We start from the raw sequence: 19251 nt of genomic DNA, 5'->3' as shown, positions 1-19251 counted from the left end.
ATGAGGGGGGAAGTAAAGGGGCAGGTTTTGCACCTTCTGCAATTGCATGGCAAGGTGCCATGGGAGGGGGTTGAGGTGTCAGGTGCAATGGAGGAGTGGACCAGCGTGTCCTGGAGGGAACGATCCCTATGGAATGCCAACAGGGGGGGTGAGGGGAAGATGTGTTTGGTGGTGGCATCATGCTGGAGTTGGCAGAAATGGTGGAGGGGAGGATGATCTTTTGAATGCGGAGGCTGGTGGGGTGAAAAGTGAGGACAAGGGCGACCCTATCATGGTTCTGGAAGGGAGAGGAAGGCATGAGGGCAGAGGCACAGGAGATGGGTTGGACACGGTTGAGGGCCCTGTCAACCACCATGGGTGGGAAACCTCGGTTAAGGAAGAAGGAAAACATGTCAGAAATGCCGCTTTGGAAAATGGTATCTTTGGAACAGATGCCACGGAGATGAAGGAACTGAGAGAATGGGATGGAGTCCTTACAGGAAGCGGGGTGTGAGGAGCTGTAGTCCAAGTGGCTGTGGGAGTTGGTGGGCTTGTAATGAATATTACAATTGAGACAGAGTGGTCAAGGAAGAGAAGGGAAGTGTCGGAGATGGACCATGTGAAAATGATGGAGGGGTAGAAAATGGAAGCAAAAATTATAAATTTTTCCAGGTCAAGACGAGAGCTTGAAGCTGCACCAAAACGGTCATTGATGTACTGAAGAAAGAGTTGTGGGTGGGGTCCTGAGAAGGGCTGGGACAAGATATGTTCCACATACACCATAAAGGGACAGGCATAACTGGGGCCCGTGCAGGTACCATAGCCACGCCTTTTATTTGGAGGAAATGAGACAAATTTAAGGAGAAATTGTTCAGTTCAGCCAGGCAGAGTAGAGTGGTGGTGGATGGGGATTGTTCGGGCCTCTGTTCAAGGAGGAAGCGGAGAGCCTTCAAACTAGCCTGGTGGGGGATGGAGGTGTAGAGGGATTGGACGTCCATGGTGAAGAGGAGGCGCTTTGGGCCAGGGAACTAGAAATTGCTGATATGATGCAGGGCATCAGAGGAATCGCGGCTGTAGGTGGGAAGAGACTGAACAAGGGGAGAGAGAGCAGGGTCAAGTTAGGAAGAAATGAGTTCTGTGGGGCAGGAACAGGCTGACATAATTGATCAATTGGTACAGCCCTGTTTATGGATTTTGGGGAGGAGGTAGAAGCGGCCTGTCCAAGGCTGGGCAACTATGCGGTTGAAAGCTGTGGAGGTAAGATATCCAGAGGAGATGAGGTCAGTGACAGTCCTAGAAACAATGGCTTGATATTCGGTGGTGGGTTCATGGTCTGGGGGAGGTAGGAGAGTTGAGAGTTGGTGCTCAGCCTCTGCAAGGTAGAGGTCAGTACACCAGACAACAACAGCACAACCCTTGTCGGCAGGTTTGATAACAAAGTCAGGGTTGGACCCGAGAGAATGCCCACTTGGATATAGACAGATGGGGAAGCACATTACCAAGCAACGGAGACAGAATCAGGGCTCTGATAGAATTTGGTTACCTCCACCACAGAGCCAGAGCGATTGGATTATCGTCACCTGCTAATTGGTTCTATTGTTTTTGGACCAATGAATGCATATGATTTGACCTAGAAGCTGATTTTATAAGGGGGTATCTGCATATCAAGCAGAAATCCTGTTGAATTGCAGTCACTGAGCTACACCCAGTGACAAGCTCCGGCCGCTGAAAAGATCCAGGAATGAGTTCAGGAGAAATGGATACCCACTGATAGAGGAATGTTTTGCAGGGCAAAGAGGATAAAATATCAAAGGTGAATTGGTTAACTTTGCATAGGAGCCAAAAAGGTGCAGGATGAATTGGATTGCTTTCACCTATGGCACACCTTGGTGTTGCTATACACCTTAGGCAGAAAGGAGAGCACACAACTTGCACTAAGGGCAATTCTAGGAGGGAGCAACCTGGATTTGAACCAGGGACCTCTTAGATCTGCAGTCAAATGCTCTACCACTGAGCTATACCCCCTCAGCCTCCAGTGGTGAAGCACTTCTCGTGTAGACATTGAGAGACAATTCAATAGGTGCTTATCAGGAAATCATTTACAGGGCAAGGCCTAGTTTGTATATTCTTTCACGGGACGAGGCCACCGCTGGCTAGACCAGCATTTTGATTGCCCATCCCTAATTGTCCATGAGAAGGTGGTGCTGAGCTGCCTTCTTGAATCTCTGCAGTGCATGTGGTGTAGGTACACCCACAGGACTGTTTCAGAGGGAGTTCATGGGTTTTTAGCCAGCAACAGTGAAGGAACGGTGAGATCATCCCATGTCAGGATGAAGTGTGGCATGGAGGCAGACTTGTTGTGGTGCTCCCATGCATCTGCTGCTGTTGTGCTTCTAAGTGGTGGAAGTCATGGGTTTCGAAGGTGCTGTTGAAGTTGCTGCAGTGCATCTTGTGGATGGTACAGTTTGATGCCACTGTGTGTTGGCGGTACATGGGTTCAATGTTGGAGGCAGTGAGTGGCGTGCCAATCAAGCGTGCTTCTTTGTCCTGGATGAAAAGCAAGGGACTGTGGTGGATTAGATAGCTCTGGTCCAGACTCAAAAATCAACATTAGGGACAATAGAGGGATGGTCTGCATGCCATTCATTGACTGCTGCTTTGGTTGTTGTCATAAAAACATGAGAACTAGGAGCAGGAGTAGGCAATTCAGCCCCTCGAGCCTGCCCTGCCATTCAATATGATCATGGCTGATCTCATTTCAGCCTCAACTCAAATTTCCCACCCTCTCCCCCTAACTTTTCAACCTGTTACTAATTAAAAATCTGTCTATCTCCTCCTTAAATTTATTCAGCGTCCCGGCATCCACTGCACTCTGAGGTGGTGAATTCTACAGATTCACGACCCTTTGAGAAAAGTAATTCCTCCTCATTTCTGATTTAAATCTACCACCCCTTAGCCTAAAACTATGGCCTCTCATCTAGAATGCCCCACAAGGGGAAATATCCGCTTCACGTCTACTTTGTCTATCCCCTTTAGCATCTTATATACCTCAATTAGATCTCCTCTCATCCTTCTAAACTCTAGCGAGTATAGCCTAACTTGCTCAATCTCTCCTCATAAGACAAGCCCCGCATCTCTGGAATCAATCTAGTGAACCTCCTCTGAACCGCCTCCAGTGCAACTACATCCTTCCTCAAGTAAGGGGACCAAAACTGTGCACAGTACTCCAGGTGCGGTCTCACCAATGCCTTGTACAGTTGCAACAACACTTCCCTATTTTTACAATCTATTCCTTTAGCAATAAAATTCCAAAATTCCATTTGCCTTCCTTATTACCTGCTGTACCTGCATACTAGCTTTCAGCGATTCATGCACAAGGGCACCCAGACCCCTCTGCACTGAAGCATTCTGAAGTTTCTCTCCATTTGAGTAATAAGTTGCCTTTTTATTCTCCTGACCAAAATGGATAACCTCACGCTTATCCACGTTAAACTCCATCTGCCAAATTTTGGCCCATTCACCTAACCTGTCCATATCCATTTGTAAATTTCTTATTTCTTCATTGCAATTTACTTTCCCACCTATTTTGGTGTCATCTGCAAATTTAGCTATAGTACCTTCTATCCAGGTCAATCCAAGTCATTAATATAGATTGTAAATAGTTGGGGCCCAAGGACCAACCACTGTGGCACCCCACTAGTTACAGCTTGCCATCCAGAAAAAGACCCATTTATCCCAACTCTCTGCTTTCTGTTAGTTAGCCAATCCTCTATCCAAGCTAGTATATTACCCCTAATTCCGTGTGATCTTATCTTGTGTATTAATCTTTTGTGCGGCACCTTATCAAAGGCCTTCTGGAAGTCTAGATATACTACATATACAGGATCCCCATTATCCACTTTGCTTGTCACATCTTCAAAGAACTCTAGCAAATTAGTCAAACGCGATTTACTCTACATAAAACCATGCTGACTCTGATGGATTGCATTTTAACTTTCTAAATGCCCCATTACTACTTCCCTAATAATGGATTCCAACAATTTCCCAACGACAGATGTTAAACTAACTGATTTATAGCTTCCTACTTTCTGTCGTCCCCCCCCACCCTCCCCCCTCTTTCTGAATAAGGGTGTTATATTAGCATTTTTCCAATCCACTGGAACCTTTCCAGAATCCAGGGAATTTTGGAATATTATAGCCAACGCATCCACTATCTCCACTGCCACTTCCTTTAAGACCCTGGGATGTAGGCCATCAGGTCCTGGGGACTTGTCACCCATTAATCCCAATAGTTTGCTCAGTACTTTTTTTCTAGTGATGGTGATTGTTCTAAGTTCCTCCTTCTCTATACCCTCTGCAAAACCTGTTACTATTGGGGTGGTACTAGTGTCCTCCGCCGTGAAAACTGAGGCAAAACATTGATTAAGCATCTCTGCCATTTCTGCGTTGCCCACTATTAGCTCCCCAGCCTAGTCCTCCAAGGGACCAACATTCACTTTAGCTGCTCTCTTTCCTTTTATATACTCGTAGAAGCTTTTGCTATCAGTTTTTAGATTTTGCATTAGTTTTCTTTCATAATTTACTTTTGCTCTTTTTATTATTTTTTTAGTAACCCTTTGTTGATCTTTAAATTTCCCAATCTTCCAGCCTGCCACTGACCTTTGCAATTTGGTGTGCCTTAGTTTTTGCCTTTAAGTTATCTTTAACTTCCTTGCTTAGCCATGGATGCTTTATCTCCCTCTTACCATCTTTCTTCCTCTTTGCAATATATTTTACTTGGGAGGAATTGAATATCTCCTTAAATACCTGCCACTGTTCATCAACTGTCCTACCTTGTAGTCTTCCTGACAATTCCACGAGGGCCAAACCTGCCCTCATGCCTATGTAGTTACCTTTGTTAAACTCCAGAACACTAGTGTGGGACTCACGTTTCTCGCTCTCAAACTGAACTTGAAATTCTAGCATGCTATGATCACTCTTCCCTAGAGGATCCTTTACTATGAGATCATTAATTAATCCCATCTCATTACACAAAACCAAATCTAGAATAGCCTGCTCCCTGGTTGGTTCCACAACATATTGCTCCAAGAAACAATCTCCAATACACTCTATGAACTCTCCCTCAAGGCTACCCTTGCCAATTTGATTAGTCCAGTCCATGCATATTAAAATCACCCATGATTATTGTCATGCCTTTCTTACATGCTCCTAATATTTCCTGGTTTATACTGTGCCCTACTGCTAAACTACTGTTTGGAGACCTATAGATTACTGCCACCAGGGATTTCTTTCCCTAGCTATTTCTTATTTCTACCCAGACTGACTCTACGTCATGCTCTCCAATGCCTGTATCATTCCTCACTATAGCACTGATCTCTTCCTTTACTAACAAAGCTACACCACCTCCTTTCCCTTCCTGCCTTTCTTTCCAAAACACTGAGTACCCTTGGATATTCAACTCCCAAACCTGTTCTCCCTGTAACCACGTCTCAGTAATTGCCACCAAATCATACCTCTTTATCTCTGTTTGCGTTGTTAACTCATTAGTTAATGCTATGCGCATTCAGGTACAAAGCCTTTAAGTTTGCCCTATTGTCAATTTTCCCTACTCTTATGTGACTCTTTGGTGCAATATGGCGTTCACACACTCTGTCCCTTCCTTTCACTTTTTGATAGCAATCAGCCTCGTCACTAACCTGCACACTTACCCTCTCCTTAAACTTTGATTTTTTATATTTCCATGCAACTGAACCCTCCCCCCGCCACTATTTAGTTTAAAGCCCTATCTACGACCCTAGCTATGCGATTCTCCAGAGTTCTGGTAGAATTTAGTTACCTGCACCACAGAGCCAGAGGAATTGGAATATGGTCCCCTGCTAATTGATTCTATGGTTGTTGGATAGATGAATGGATATGATTTGACCTAGAGGCTGGTTTTGTAAGGGGTACGTTGATATCAAACAGAAACCTGTTGACTTGCAGTCAAATGCTCTCTCGTTGAGCTACACCCAGGGACGCAAGCCCTGGCTACTGAAAAGATTCAGTAACGAATTCAAGAGAGACATGGATACGCACTGAAAGGGGAATGTTTTGCAGGGCAAAGAGGATAAAAAAACTCAAAGTTGTGAGATGAATTGGTCAGCTCTGCATAGGAGCCAAAATGGAGCAAGAATGGATTGGATTGTTTTCAGCTGCATGGCATTCCTTGCTGGTTGCTATGAACCTTGGGCAGAAAACAAAACATGCTACTTGTTCTTACGTTGGCTTTATAAGGGGGAACCTAGATTTGTTCCAGCGGGATCTTGCAATCTGTAGTCAAGTGCTCTACCACTGAGCTACACCCCCTAAAGCAAAGTGGAAACAACAAAACGTTTCATGGCAAAAATTAAGAGACAACATGCTTGGTACTTATCAGGAAATCATTTACAGGGCAAGCAATTTTTTATCTTCTTTCACAGGAAGTGGGAGTCACTGGTTAAAATAGCATTTTTATCGCCCATCCCTAATTACCCATGAGAAGGTGGTGCTGAACCACCTTCTGGAATCACCACATATCCACATGATGTAGGTACATCCACAGGACTATTTCAGGACCATTGGATTATGGTCACCTGCTATTTGATTCTAGGGTTGTCGGATAGATGAATGCATATGATTTGACCTAGAAGCTGATTTTATAAGGGGGTATCTGCATATCAAGCAGAAATCCTGTTGAACTGCAGTCACTGAGCTACACCCAGTGACAAGCTCCGGCCGCTGAAAAGATCCAGGAATGAGTTCATGAGACATGGATACACACTGAAAGGGGAATGTTTTGCAGGGCAAAGAGGATAAAAAAATCAAAGTTGTGAGGTGAATTAGTTAGCTCTGCATAGGAGCCAAAATGGAGCAGAATGGATTGGATCACTTTAACCTGTGTGGTATTCCTTGCTGGTTGCTGTATTCCTTGAGCAGATAACAAAATATGTCATTTGCTGCTACATTGACTTGATGAGGGGGCACCTGGATTTGAACCAGGGACCTCTTGATCTGCAGTCAAATGCTCTACCACTGAGCTATACCCCCTTAGGTGTAACTTTAAAACTTAAACGTTTCTGTAGCAGATTGTGAGGGACAATATGCTCAGTACTCATCAGGAAATCACTTACAGGGCAATTTGTATATTCTAATTTGTATATTCTTTCACAGTAAGTGGGTCTTGCTGGCTAGAATAGTGTTTTCATTGCCCATCACTAATTATCATTCAGGAGGTGGTGCTGAGCTGCCTTCAATCGCTGCATGTCCATGTGGTGCAGGTGCATCCACAAGACTGTTTAAGAGGGAGTTCATGGATTTTGGCCCAACAACAGCCAAAGAACGGTGATACCATTCCAAGTCAGGATGGAGTGTGGCTTGGAGGGAAACTTGCAGCTGGCGGTGTTCCCATGCATCTGCTGCCCTTGCCCTTCTAAGTGGTAGAGGCCACATGTTTGGAATGTGCTGTACGAGGAGCCTTGGTGAGTTGCTGCAATGCATTTTGTAGATGGTACACACTGCTGCCGCTGTGTGGCGGTGGTGCACCGACTGGAGGTGCTGGGTGGGGGGCGAATTAAGTGTGCTGCTTTGTCCTGGATGAGATGCGTGACATTATTTGATCGCTACTGATCACCAGAGGAATAGGTGTGCAAATAGTGAATTTTAATTTTATGAGGTTCCACCTAGATTTGAATCAAGAGGCTGCAAATCTGCAGTGAAATGCTCCACTTCTGAGCTACAAACAGGAAAAGATTCAATACTACATTTCAGGAGGGGATTGGATACAGACAGGTGGGGAAGCTCAATACTGAGCAATGGATGGCCAACGTTCCTCATGTAGATTTTGAGAGAAAAATTTGGAGCATTTCACTGCAGATTTGCAGCTCCTTGATTCAAATCTAGGTGTCACCTTATAAAATTAAAATTCACTATTCTCCAGAACATGATGTTGATTTTCACTCTGGAGTAGGGCGGTCCAATTCATCCCAGTTCCTCAGTTTATATTGTTTGCCCTTTAAATTATTTCCTGCTGACGACTCAGGCAATTCTCTCCCGGGGTCTGTAACAGCATCTCTTTGGCTTTGAGAGAAAAAGTTTAAGTGCTTATCAGGAAATCATTTGCAATGCAAGGAGTAGTTTGTATATTCTTCCACTGGAAGTGGGCGTGGCTGACTAGAGCAGCATTTTTATTGCCCATCCCTAATTGCCCTTGAGAAGGTGGTGCTGAGCTGCTTCCTTGAATCTCTGCAGTGCATGTGGTGTAGATACATTCACAGAACTCGGTCAGAGGGAGTTTATGGATATTTAGCCAGCAACAGCAAAGGAACGGTGAGATTGTTCCGTGTTAGGTTGGAGTGTGGCGTGGATGGAGACTTGCAGGATGTGGTGTTCCCAAGCAACTGCTGCCATTGTGCTTCTAAGTGGTAGAAGTCATGGATTTCGAAGGTGCTGTTGAAGGGGTCTTGGTGAGTTGCTGCAGTGCATCTTGTAGATGGTACACACGATATGACTGTGCGTCTGCGGTGCATTGACTCAATGTTGGAGGTGGTGAGTGGTGTGCCAATCACGCATGCTCCTGTTTCCTGGATGAAAAATAAAGGACTATGCTGGATTACATAGCCCTGCTCCGGACTCAAAATCACCAAAATGAATGATCTGTACACCATTCAGTGATTGCTGCTTTGGTTGTCAAATAGAGAAATACATGGACAAATTGCACATTTGTCAATCTGGGATTTTGTAGTGGGGGTGGGGGAGGGAAAGGAGGGACTTGGGTTTGAAACACACAAGCCTCCTGTTTTAGTAGTTAAATGCTCTACCACTGAGCTATACCCCTTCATTGCACAGACAGAAGCCAAAGAGATGCTGTTACAGACCCCGAGAGAGAATTGGCTGAGTCGTCATCAGGAAATAATTTACAGGGCAAGCAATGAAAAGTGAGGGACTGGGATGAATTGGACCGCCCTACTCCAGAGTGAAAATCAACATCATGTTCTGGAGAGTCATTGGCTGTGTGACATTATTTGATCACTATTGATCACCAGAGGAATGGTTGTGATCGCTACTGATTGCTAGAGGAATGGTTGTGCAAATAGTGAATTTTAATTTTATGAGGTGGCACCTAGATTTGAATCATGGAGCTGCAAATTTGCAGTGAAATGCTCCACTGCTGGGCTACAAACAGGAAAATATTCAATACTGCATTTCAGGAGGGGATTGTATATAGACAGATGGGGAAGCACAATACTGAGCAACAGAGCCAGAATCAGGGTTCTGATAGAATTTGGTTACCTCCACCACAGAGCCAGAGGAATTGGATTCTGGTCACCTGCTAATTAGTTCTATTGTTGTTGGACCAATGAATGCATATGATTTGACCGAGGAGCTGATTTTATAAGGGGGTATCTGTATATCAAGCAGAAATCCTGTTGACTTCCAGTCATTGAGCTACACCCAGTGACACAACCTCCAACCGTTGAAAAGATTCAGTAACGAGTTCAAGGGAGACACGGATACGCACTGAAAGGGGAATGTTTTGCAGGGATGAAAAATCAAAGGTGTGAGATGAATTGGTTAGCTCTGTACAGGAGCCAAAGGGGGCCAGAACTGATTGGATCACCTTCACCTGTGTGGTATTCCTTGCTGCTTGCTATGCACTTTGGGCAGAAAACAAAGTATTCAGCTTACACTAAGGACAATTTTATGAAGAGGGATTTGGATTAGAACCAGAAGCCCCTTTGATCTGTAGTCAAATGCTCTACTATTGAGCCATTGCAAATGATATGTTTCTGGGGTTGGCTTTGAGAGACAATTTGCTAGGTGCTTATCAGGAAATCATTTACAGGGCAAGGCCTAGTTTGTATATTTTTTCATGGGAAGTGGGCATGGCTGGATAGACCAGCATTTTGATTGCCCAACCCTAATTGCCCTTGAGAAGGTGGTGCTGAGCTGTCTTCTTGAATCTCTGCAGTGCATGTGGTGTAGGTGCATCCACAGGACTGTTTCAGAGGGAGATCATGGATATTGACCCAGTGACAGGCAAGGAACAGTGATATCCTTCCAAGTCAGAATGGAGTGTGGCTTGGAGGGAAACTTGCAGCTGGTGGTGCTCCCATGCATCTGCTGCCCTTGTCCTTCTAAGTGGTAGAAGTCGCACATTTGGAAGGTGCTGTGCGAGGAACCTTGGTGAGTTGCTGCAGTGCATCTTGTAGATCGTACACACTGCTGCCACTGTGAGTCGGTGATGCACGGACTCAATGTTGGAGGTGCTGGGTGGGGTGTGAATTAAGTGTGCTGGTTTGCCCTGGATGAAAAGTAAGGGACTGGGTTGGATTAGATAGACCTGCTCGAGACTGAAAATCACCATAATGGACAAGAGAGCCATGATCTGCATGGGATTCGTTGATCATCAGGTGGAGAAACACATACACAAATTGCACATTCATCAATCAAAAAAGATTTGATGGTTTTGAATCATAAAACTCTTGACTTGCAGTCAAATGCTCTGCCACTGAGGTATATCCCCCTCAGCAAAATCACAGAAGCCATAAAGGTTCTGTAGACTTCAAGAGAGAATTGTCTAGTTACTGATCAGGAAATGATTCACAGGGCAAGGACTGAAAAGCGAGGGACAGATCAGGTAGCACATTACAGACCAAAGGAGGAAGAATCAAGACACTGATGGAATCTGGTTACCTCTGCCAGGGAGCTGAAGGAATTGGATCATCATCACATATTATTGCTTCTCTGGTTGCTGGAGAGATGAATACTTCTGCATTTCACCTGCATTTTGATTTAACAAGAGGGTATGTGGAATTAAAGCAGTGACCACTTGCTCTGTAATCAAATGCTTTCCCACTGAGCTACACACATTGACACAAACTGTGGGCACCGAAAAGATTATGTAATGAGTTCAAGAAAGACATGGATACACATTGAAAGGGGAATGTTTTGCAGGGAAGGAGGATAAAAAATCAAAGGTGTGAGATGAATTGGTTTGCTCTGCAGAAGGGAGCAGAATGGGTTGGATCACTTTTGCCTGTGTGGTATTCCTTGCTGGTTGCCATGCACCTTGGGCAGAAAACAAAGCATACAGCTTACACTAAAGGCAACTTTACAAGGGGGCACCTGGATTTGAACCAGAGACCTCTTGATCTGCAGTCAAATGCTCTACCACTGAGCTATACCCCCTTACTGAGGTCAAAAGCCAAAGAGATGCTTTTATAGAGAGAGAATTGGCTGCATCATCATCAGGACATAATTTACAGGGCAAACAATGAAAAGTGAGGGACTGGGGAGAATTGGACCGCCCTACTCCAGAGTGAAAATCAACACCATGATCTGGAGAGCCATGATCTGTTTGACACTGTTTGATCACTAGAGGAATAGGCAGAAAATAAAATATAACACTTGCTCGTAGATTGATTTTATAAGGGGGAACTGGGATTTGAACCAGCCTCTTATTTGACAAACAGCTCTAGCACTGTACTGTACCCCTCAAACACCGAGCCTGAAAAGTTCCTAGGGTAGGCGTTCAGAGACAATGGGATAGATGCTTCAAGGGAAATTGTTTACAGGGCAAGGACTATTTTTAAAAATTCTTTCTCCAGAAGTGGGCATTGCTGGCTAGACTAGAATTGTTATTGCCCATTCCTAATTACACACGGAAAGGTGAATGTTTTGGAGGCTCTACTACTGATGCGCTGGTTTTGGAATCATTTTGCTCTATCTCTTGCTGCTTATGGTCTTTGGCATGCAAGTAGTCCTGTGTTGTAGCTTCACCAGGTTGACACCTCATTTTTAGGTATGGCTGGTGTTGCTCCTGGCATGCCCTCCTGCACTCTTCATTGAACCAGGGTTGATCCCCTGGCTTGGTGGTAATGATAAAGTGGGGGATATGCCGGGCCATGAGGTTACAGATTGTGTTTGAGTACAATTCTGCTGCTGCTGATTGCCCACAGCACCTCATGGATGCCAAGCCTTGAGTTGCTAGATCTGTTCAAACTTTATCCCATTTAGCAAGGTGGTAGTGACACACAACACAGTGGAGGGTATCCTCAATGTGAAGACAGGACTTCATCTCCACATGGACTGTGCGGTGGTCACTCCTACTGACACTGTCATGGACAGATGCATCTGCGGCAGGCAGGTTGGTGAGGATGAAGTCAAGTATATTTTTCCCGCTTGTTGGTTCCCTCAGCACCTGCCGCAGACCCAGTCTAGCAGCTATGTCCTTTAAGACTTGGCCAGCTCACTCTGATGGTGCTACCACCCACTCAGAGTACATTCTGCTCCCTTGTCATTCTCAGTGCTTCCTCCAAGTGATGTTCAACATGGAGGACTACTGATTCATCAGCTGAGGGCTTCCTTGCCCATGTTTGACCTGATGCCATTAGATTTCATGGGGTCCTGAGTTGATGTTGAGGACTCCCATGGCAACTCCCTCCTGACTGTATACCACTGTGCCACCACCTCTGCTGGGTCTGTCCTGCTGGTGAAACAGGACATATCCAGGGATGGTGATGGTTGTGTCTGGGACATTGTCTGTAAGGTATGATCCTGTGAGTATGACTATGCCAGGCTGTTGCTTGACTAGCCTGTGAGACAGCTCTCCCAATTTTGGCACTAGCTCCCAGATGCTAGATGCAGGGTCCACAGGGCTGAGCTTGCCATTTACCTTGGTCAATAGGCAGATGCTCTACCACTGCACTATACCCCCCTTGGTTATTCAATCGGTTGATTTGTTTTACAAGATACGATTGTCCGTAGCAATCTGCACTAAAACATAAAATGCTGGAAACACTCAGTGGGTCCAGTCTTCATTCCAACCAGAGGTCATCGACTTGAAACATTAAACCTTAATTTCTTCCTCTGCAGGTGTTACCTGACATGCCGATCATTTCCAACATTTTCTGATTGCACAAATATTTGCCGTTTTACATGATAAATGTTGGGGAGGAGGATCCTGGATATCACCTGTCGTGAAATATGCCATCACACAGCTAAACCCAGGCATGTCAATACAATGGTTTTCCGCCAATGAGGGGCTTGGCTCAATATTTTGTTTAATGAAGAACTAAAATGAAGGCCCAACGACTTATCTTACAGTCGCTAATGTTCACTGCTGGCCTCAGTGGAAGGTGATGGTGTAATTATGCTGTTGCTTAACTCATAATCCAGGTGTCCAACCCAATTCTCTGGGAGCATCAATTCAAATCCCACCCTGGCAGCTGTTGAATTTTAAATTCAATTAATAAATCTGGAATATAAAGCTACAACCGTGCCAATTGTTGCAAAAACCCACCTGGTTTGGTCATGTCCTGTTGGTCCCTTACCTGGTCTAGCTTACATGTGACTCCAGGTCCACACAGCACTCTTAGCGGTCTTCCGAAAGCAACTCAGTTGTACCAAACTGCTGCAAAGTCGAAAAGGAATGAAACTGGATGTACCACCCGGCCTTGACCTGGGCACCAGGAATGACAATGGCAGACCCTGCCCAGGCCTGTTGTCCCTGCAAAGACCTCCTTGCCAAAATTGGGAGAGCTGCCCCACAGATGAATGAGTTAATGGCACAGAAAGACGCCATGTGGCCCATGCCAGCCAAACAATGTGGCACCCTGCCTAATCCCACTTTCCAACGTTTGCGCTGAGCCCAACGGGTTATGGCACTTGAGGTGCATATTTACTTTTTAAATGAGATGAGGGTTTATGCCTCTACTGCCCTTTCAGGCAGTGAGTTCCAGACCCCCTACTACCCTCCAGGGGAAAAGAAATTTCGAACCGATCTAGCAGCTCAAAACTGGGCGTCCATGAGGCACTGTGGGCCATCAGCAGCAGCAGAATTGTATTTGACCACAATGTGTAAACTCATGGCCTGACATATGCCCCACTCTACCATTACAACCAAGCAGGGGGTTCAACTTTGGTTCAATGAAGAGTGCAGGAGAGTATGCCAGGAGCAACACTGGGCATACCTAAATATGAGGTGAAGCTAAAACACAGCATTACATAGCAGCTGATGAAGTTTGGATTCAATTAATAAAATCTGGAGTATGAAGCTAGTCTCAGTAATGGTGACCATGGAACTATCACCAATTATTGTAAAAACCCATCTGGTTCACTAATGCCCTTTAGGGAAGGAAATCTGCCGTCCTTACCTGGTCTGGCCTACATCTGACTCCAGACCCACAGCAGCAACGTGGTTGACTCTTAACTGCCCTCTGAAATAATTTTAGCAAGTCACCCAGTTCAAAGGTAATTAGCGGGGGGTGGGGGTGGGGGGGCAAATAAATGCTGGCCTTGCCAGTGACACCCACATTCCAAGAAAGAAAAAGAGATGCATTTCAGCGAGTGGGCACCCTGCCTGCCAGTGCTGAATCTTTATCATTTAGTCCCACAGCCCTGATTTTTGCCCATAACCCTGAAACTTAGTTCTCTTCAGATAAATGTCCTTTTGAGAAATATCTTATAGATTCGGATTCCTCAGGCAGTCTGTTCCAGATCAAAGGTGAAACCATTTCTCCTCATTTCACTTCTAGTTGCTTTGTTGATTATTTAAAATCCATAACCTCATTATCGACCTACTAGCTAAAGGCAATAGTTTCTCCTTCCTTTCTCTATCAATCCCCTCCATAACTTTGAATGCTGCTATTAGGTCTCCTCTCACCCTTTGATATTTCAACGGGAGCAACCTCAGCTTCTCCTGTCTCTCCAGATAACCGAAGTCCCTCCTTCCTGGTGCCATCCTGATAAGTATTCCCTGTACATTCTCCAAGGTCTTGACATCTTTCCTAAAGTGCCATACCCAGAACTGTGCACAACACTCCAACTGGGGCCTAATCATTGATTAGCCTGACTTCTTTCTTTTACGAATAATGCATCCATGGTGCCTGCACTTTTAGTCTACATTTGGAATAATCTTGCAGGTTTATTCTTCGTCTCTTATGAAGCAAACATTCCTTCATTGTGCAGTCACATATCTGGTCACACTGAACATTAAAATATTCATTGCTCTGCTGGGCTCAGGCCCATCAACAACATGGTGTGACCGCGACAGTTACTCATAGCAACAAAACAGGTGAACAGCAACAAAACTGTCAGCATTTCGACTCCTTAAACAGCATCTTCCAAACCCACAACCATTCCCAATTAGAAGGACAAGGACAGCAGACACATGGGAACACCACCACCTGGAAGTTCCCCTCCAAGCCACTCACTATCCTGACTTGGAAATGTATCATTGTTCCTTCACTGTCGCTAGATCAAAATCCTGGAACTCCTTCCCTAACAGCACTGTGGGAGTACCTACACCACATGGACTGCAGCAGTTCAAGAAGGCAGCTCACTACCACCATCTCAAGGGCAATTAGGGATGGGCAATAAATGCCCGTGTATAATAAGAGAAAAAACTCTGAATCTTGCTCAACATTCCCCTCAGTGAGGCTTTCTAGAATCAGGGTTCTAGAATTCAGTTTTTAAAAACCTATCAATTGTACCAAGACCATCAATCATAGACTATTTGGTTAACTCTACAAAAAGCCAGTACAGATATGATGGAGCAAATGGCCTCTTCCTGTGCTGTATCATTCTTGATTCTGCTCTAGTAGTTACAGAGACTGCGTAATGTCTTTGCTGAGATTGGTTAGAACATGCTACCACAAGGAGCAGTTAAGGCAAATAGCCCTTTAACAGAAAGCTAGATAAACATATAATGGAGAATTGAAAAGCAGACAATAGAAGGGGGCCGATGGCAAAGTGGAGTTGAGACCACGACCAGATCAGCCATGACCTTATTGAATAGTGGAGCAGGTTTGAAGGGCTGAATTGCCTACTCCTGTTCCTAAGTACTATATTCAGTGCTGACTGTGTTAGATGACGTCAGCTGGGAGAGGTTCATTTCTATGTATTTAAATTTAATAATTAGTGACTAACTAAAAGAGAGAAAGGGAACACCCAGACTTGAATGGGAGAACCATTATAATTTGAAGGCAAGTGCTCTACCACTGAGCTATAACCCCATCCCAAATTACATGGCTCTGATGGTTATACATAGCAACAATGCAGATAAGCGGCAACAAAACTTAAAGTTTTACTAAACTGTTGGTGTTTGCTGTTTCTGAATTTAGTCCACATTCCCTTCTATCATTTTGCTTTTGTTCGAGGATGGATGTTAGAAGAAATTTCAGCTCCTCTCCAACACATGTCCTACTTTGTTCACTCAAGGCTTTGAGTGTACCTCCACCTTGTGGGGAGCAGTGGTATTGGGTCTCACAATAGCAGGAAGCTGGAGCAGGGAAACAAAAGTGAAACGCTGTGGATGCTGAAAATCTAAAACCCAAACAGAAATGCTGGAAATGCTCAGCAGATCCGAAAGTGCCTGTGGGGCTCGAAACGGAGTTAACGTCTTAGGTCAATGGCCTCTCATCAGAATTACCCTTTCTCCTGTTTTCAGAATTTATTTTCTGCCTGGATCCCTTGTGCTGGCCTCAGACACTCTCTTGATCTTTTTATTTATCTTTTGACCTTTTTATTATTGATCTTATTATGGCCCTGTGAACATCTGCTGCCTCAATTTTTCTACTTCCCTCATTCACTTTAGCCGCCCTCCCTCTGAAGTTGAGGCAACTCCATTCTCTCAGATCCAAAGCACCCCCAGTTCTGACATAAGGTCAGGTGTTAACTCTGTTTCTCTCTCTCTCCACAGGTGTCTGACCTGCTGAGTGTTTCCAGCACGTTCTGTTTTTTGAGTAAATAGTTGTTTATCACAGCGCCTAATAAATGTGGCTCGATTCATCAGTCACATTCTAGTACAGTACGGCAATAAGCTTAATGAATGTTTCCAACAAGTTGTGCTTTATTTCAAAGTTATAACAGAAATTGTACGGATCATTTTTAGGGTTAAGGAGCCGAATGGCCTACTCCTATTCCTGTAACAAGTAAGGATATTTTCTGTTCATTTACTATGGTGGTTTCCTCAGTAAACAGGTTAAGAAGCATTTTGCCTGCTTGCTTCCATCTGTAAATCCTGGCCTCGTTTACAATTTGTGTTTAATCCATTTCCACCTCTTAACAGTCAACAATCCAAAGTTAAAGCAGCACCTGAGCCCACAAACCAGCCTCAAGTCCAGGGGATTACACAGTTTAATGGGAATTAACATTTGTTTCTCTCTTGGCCACTGCTTCCAAATGATGCCAAACACAAAACTGCTGCTCTGGGCAAATATCCTGCAGTGGCAGGACAACTGTGGAGGCATAATGTAAACCTCTGTCATGGTGATGCAAATTATTATCATTCTCATGTTTACTTGAGATGCGGGCATCACTTGCAAGGCCAGCATTTTTTTAGCCCATTCTTGGTTGCCCTAGAAAAGGTGCTGGGGTCAGTCTCATTCTGGATGGTGAAGGTGTTTCCTGTTCACTCAGGAGTTCATGGATTTTGACTCAGTGATGATATGCCTGAGGCAGAATGGTTTTTAGCCAGTAGGGGAACTTGGTGGTGTTCCCATGCTCCTGCCCCTTCTAGGTGGTGAAATTGCAGATTTGGGAAGTGTTGCGGAAGAAGCCTAGGAAACCTGCAACAGTTTGTGAAACTTGTTCCGTGCTTATTCTTTACACTGAACACAAACCTCCCTGAGTGGAAACTGGACAAGGAACCAGCAACCCCTGGATCTCTGCATCTCCCACTGAAACCCCAAAGCTGCACCTTGAGCACTCCAAGGCTCAAACATTGGTGAAAAGTGGTTAGGGTTAGAAATTATAATGGTCACAAGCCAGTGTGGTGTGGGGGTTACAGCAGGAGCTGTTAATCGTCAAACGTGGAAGGTATTAAGAGGGCGGCCACAGTTGAACTGGGAAATTCTGGAACTGTAGTCAAATGTTCGGCCACCTGATCTATACGCCCAAGTCTATCTGGGCACTCAATGTGCTTCAGAATCAAATATAATATTCAGGACAACCAAAACTTCAGGTACCTTTGCTGATGAAACAAGTAAAAAAAAAAGTGGGGTCAATTCAAAGAATTATTAGGTAATGGTGAACTACTCGATGAAGTTCTGATGAAAGGTCATGACCTGAAACTTAAACTCTCTCCCCAGATGCTGCCGGGTCTGTTGATTGCTTCTAGCATTTTCCATTTTTATTTCAGATTTCCAACATCGGCAATGTTTTGCTTTGATGAAATCTCTGATCGTTCAAAATCAGCATGGTAACTATTCATGTCCGATTGCACTAATTACCAATCTGGTATAAAGATGGCTGAGAATAACTAATTCTTTGTGATAGGTTTAAAGCTAGTGAGAGGGTGCATAGACTTAAACTAGGGATCATCGCATCTACAAAGATTCCATCATTGAGCTATACTGCAGGCTCACCTATTGTCTCCATGGGTATAGCCTGAGCTGAAAGCAGAATACTGTGGATGCTGGAAATCTGAAGTGAAATCTCTGGAAAAGCTCAACAGGCCAGGCAGCATCTGTGGAGTGAGAAACAGAGTTTCGAGTTCATATGACTCTTCTTCGGAGCTGTTATAGTCTGAACTGATGGGTCTTTCCAGCCATTTCCTTCCTCATTTCAGGTTTCCAACACCTAAAGGTTTCTGCTTCTTTTTTTCCTCCTTTGTTTTGCTTGCTTTTCCATACGAGACTACTGAACTCATAGGGTCACAAGTATGTAGTAGGGGGTATACCTCAGTGGTAGAGCATTTGACTGCAGATCAAGAGGTCCCTGGTTCAAATCCAATTGCCCCCTTATGAAATCAGCTACCAACATCTAAATCTTTAGACAAATAAATCAGGCTAGAAGTTTAGAGGCCTAAACACTCCTTTTAAGTGAAGCAGCATTTCACTTGCACTTCCCTCAATTTAGTCTACTGCATTCGCTGCTCCCAATGCGGTTTCCTCTACATTGGAGAGACCAAACGCAGACTGGATGACCACTTTGTGGAACACCTTCGGTCTGTTCGCAAGCATGACCCAGACCTCCCTGTCGCTTGCCATTTCAACACTCCACCCTGCTCTCATGCCCACATGTCCGTCCTTGGCCTGCTGCATTGTTCCAGTGAAGCGCAACGCAAACTCAAGGAACAGCATCTTCCGATTAGGCACTTTATAGCCTTCCAGACTTAACATTGAGTTCAACAACTTCAGATCATGACCTCTCTCCTCCATCCCCACCCCCTTTCCGATCCCACTTTTTTCTAATAATTTATATATTTTTTGATATATTTTTCTTTTCCCACCTATTTCCATTATTATTTTTAAA

General features: G+C 44.6%; 4 non-coding genes across 4 annotated transcripts; 1 reads left to right on the top strand and 3 right to left on the bottom strand.

Annotated features, from left to right (window-relative positions):
- Window positions 1-1930: 1930 nt before the first annotated feature.
- trnac-gca (transfer RNA cysteine (anticodon GCA)) lies at window positions 1931-2004 on the bottom strand. The gene has a single exon. It is a non-coding gene; the product is annotated as a tRNA-Cys (tRNA).
- Window positions 2005-6972: 4968 nt separating this feature from the next.
- Window positions 6973-7044, bottom strand: trnac-gca (transfer RNA cysteine (anticodon GCA)). The gene has a single exon. It is a non-coding gene; the product is annotated as a tRNA-Cys (tRNA).
- Window positions 7045-11112: 4068 nt separating this feature from the next.
- Window positions 11113-11184, bottom strand: trnac-gca (transfer RNA cysteine (anticodon GCA)). Its single transcript has one exon. It is a non-coding gene; the product is annotated as a tRNA-Cys (tRNA).
- Window positions 11185-18666: 7482 nt separating this feature from the next.
- On the top strand, window positions 18667-18738 carry trnac-gca (transfer RNA cysteine (anticodon GCA)). The gene has a single exon. It is a non-coding gene; the product is annotated as a tRNA-Cys (tRNA).
- Window positions 18739-19251: the final 513 nt, after the last annotated feature.

Source organism: Cetorhinus maximus, chromosome 25 (assembly GCF_964194155.1).
Source record: "Cetorhinus maximus chromosome 25, sCetMax3.hap1.1, whole genome shotgun sequence".
NCBI lineage: Eukaryota > Metazoa > Chordata > Chondrichthyes > Lamniformes > Cetorhinidae > Cetorhinus > Cetorhinus maximus.
This window is presented reverse-complemented; position numbering and strand designations above follow the sequence as displayed.